The following is a 3,264-nucleotide window of genomic DNA, read 5'->3' as shown; positions in this document are numbered from 1 at the left end:
GGGCATCAGCGTGGCCGAAGAAAGCGGACCCCGCCAAGAGCGCAACAGCTAGTTGTGGATCCTTGTTAGCCCGAGACCCACCGCTGCCATTGAATTGGATGATGGCGAGAGAATAGATCGCCTCTGCATGGTACTTCTTGGCAGCTTTCGCCATTAGCGATGCGCCTTCGGCAAGGAGTTTGAGACAGTAGAAATTTATCTGCAGGATTTGAGTGGAAAAGATTAGAAATTTCAGGTTTTTCGATGTCTCTTAAGTCTTTAAAATTAGTCCCTCAAATCATTGAAATTGTTATAGGTCTGCAATTGTTATTTCGAAATCAGTTCCTCATATCATTAAAATTATAATTACATCCCCAATTATCGGATATAGTTACGAACATGGATATAGTGAAATATTCATATCCCCGTCCGAAATTATCCGAACATCTGTTGGTCATATAGTTACAATTGTTTTAATCATTAAATTGATGGATTTAAAATTAATTTTGATGATTAAGAGATTTAATCTTAACATTTTCAAATATAGCAAGAACTCTCTCATCTCATGTCAACTATACTTTTCCTAATATCATGTGACTTTCTCATATCCATTTAGTGGATATGGATTTTCCTTACCAATACAAGACATATCCATATCTTGATATTCGTATCTATGATTAATAAGCGGATTTGGTTATGGTATCCCATCCGAGTTGTATCCAAACCGTTCGCACCCTTAGGCCCTTTTTGGCAATGGGTTAGTGGAAGGATTAAGAGGGTTTAACCTCTATTAACCTTCCAAAGAGTAAAAAACTTCGAAAAGATTAAGAACCCTCATGTGTTTCTTAAATCTCATGTCAACTATATAATTGGGAAGGAAAGATATGGAGTGCAGGAAATTTTGTGTTTCCAACATAAAATCCACAAATAGTGCATTATTATTTTTTTTCATCCCTCAAATGTGACCATTAGAGAGAAGATTCTTAATATCTGATATGCAATATTAGTAGAAAAAATGTATCGATTTTATGATAATAAATTTTGATTTTTATATAGAATTATAGCAAATTGTTGCTTTTCTTCTTTAATAGCCAATCTGTTTTGAGAATAATGATTAATCAAAAGTCCTCCAAATATTGGTGCATCCCCTTTTGATATTTAATTTCATGCTAATATGATAATTTATTTTTTCAAAAAAAATTTGTTCTTCCTATATAACGATAAGTTATTAATTTTCTAAGTTAAATTGATTTTTATTAGCCTTCTCAATAGTCATTTATTTAAATAATACAAAACAACAACATTTTCACGCCCAGATGATGCAATTGCAAATTCTAGTTTGAAATTTATTATCTCAATATAATAATTATTAGGAAATATATTTTACTTTCGGTAAGGTTAAAATTGGTATTCGAGAAAAAAAATGAGTGGGATTGACTTCCTTGACCCTTCTATATTTACCAAACGCAAAAAAAAACATTAATCCTTTTGTGTCAACTATCTAATTCAAACGGAATGAAAGTATTTTTCCAATTCCCCGTGATGGGTTGATTATTTCCTTAGCCCTCCTCTCTTAACCCCTTTGGTTGGGGAGTGCTTACAAAATAACTTCAAATTGGGGGTTTAAGAGCAATTTCAGTGATTTGAGTTATTAATTTAAAATTGGGGACCTAATAGCAATGTTAATAATGTGTGGGGGCTAATTTTAAAAAAAATCCGAAGAGGTTGGATTTCTTAAAGATTTTTACTCACCATTCCAAGAATGTACAATGCTTCAAGGTTGCCGGCGTCGACGCAGCGGTTTAAGAAGCGATGGGATTCGTCGGACCAATGTCGAGCTCTAATTGCTAATGAACTCGGGGAAGCTTTTGACAAAATTAAGGGATTCCGCCCTAATTCGTTCAATCTCTTGCATCTGAATTAAGGAAAGAGACGATCTTGTTCAGATTATTAGCCAAATTTCAGAAGAAATTGAGTTGTCAAGGATGCTTACGTCATCAGGATGCTGACGAGATCAGAGGGGCAAGAAGCTGAGGAGCTGAGCCGGCACAGGACATGGATGACGAGGTCGTCGGGGAGCCTACTGAAGAAGTCGGCGGCGACGGAGGGGAGAGGAGGCGGCGACGCCGGCCGTGGAATTTTCCGGCGAGCAGCTTCTGTTGATTCCTGTTTGTTTCGCTTTCTCTTATTAGAGATGTCCATATCGGGTTTTGGGTTGGAGGAGTCGGCGTAAACCGGCATTGTGAAGATCCGATAAGGGGCGATTATGAATGAGGGCGGCTGAGAAGAGAGAGGAGGAGTCTGGGGATTTTATGCTCAAGGAGATATCGATCGTTAGGGCTTTGAGAAATGACCGTTTTATCCCTGAGTGGGTCAATGGTCAGTTGACCCTGTAGCTCTCTGACGGTAACGCATCTATAAGAACAAGTCCAGCAAACTCCCAGTTGGGAGTCCTAATCAACAAGCTCTCAAGAGCTCTTAAGTATTTTGGAATAAAAAGTTAAAATAAAATAAGTCTTGGGAGGTCCTCCTTATTTTATGGAGCTCTAACAAACTCCTAATTAGGAGTTCCAACAATATAAAAAAAACTATCTACTATTTTAAATTTTTTACTCATTACTTTCAATTATATTTAAACCTCTTTTATTTTATTTCTAACCATTGGATACGGCCTTCGAGGGAGCGCACACGGTCTTCGAGGTAACCTGTGATATTTGAGGGAACACACACGGTCTTCGAGATAACCCACGGTCTTCAAGGTTGGGCACGAAGTTCGAGGTATCGCAAAATTTGACCGTCAACCGACTGATTCCTATAAAATTCAATGCATTCTCACCTCAACCCATCATCTCCCAAAACAAAATGCCTAGCTCAACTAGCTTTAGCGATGATGAAATGATGAAGACGTTCTTTCTTATGGGAGATGTTGTCGTCGAGGAAGAAGAACAAGAGAAATGTTCAACTTCAGTTCAACACAAAAGACGTATCGTGCTCCATCGAAACCAACTGGAAGGCTACAATTTGTGGTTCTAAGATTATTTTGATGATGCACCAATCTATCCTCTTTATTATTTTCGTCGAAGATTCAAAATGACGCGTTCATTATTCCTTCGAATCCACGACGCATTCGTCGAACATGACAAGTATTTCTTCTAAAAGAGGAATGGTGCTTGACAGTTGGGACTATCTAGCCTTCAAAAGATTATTGCAGCTATGACAGCTCAAGTGATCCATCGCCGATGATTAAGTTTCTTTATGTCTAATGTAATTTCAGCAAAGAAGTTT

The 3,264-nt window shown here is 37.6% G+C and overlaps 1 pseudogene; it reads right to left on the bottom strand.

The window, feature by feature from the left end:
* Positions 1-2,285, bottom strand: part of LOC109830567 — a 2,945-nt pseudogene extending 660 nt beyond the window's left edge.

Source organism: Asparagus officinalis, chromosome 2 (assembly GCF_001876935.1).
Source record: "Asparagus officinalis chromosome 2, Aspof.V1, whole genome shotgun sequence".
Lineage (NCBI taxonomy): Eukaryota > Viridiplantae > Streptophyta > Magnoliopsida > Asparagales > Asparagaceae > Asparagus > Asparagus officinalis.
Note: the sequence above shows the minus strand (reverse complement) of the source record. Positions and strands in the feature narration are given on the sequence as shown.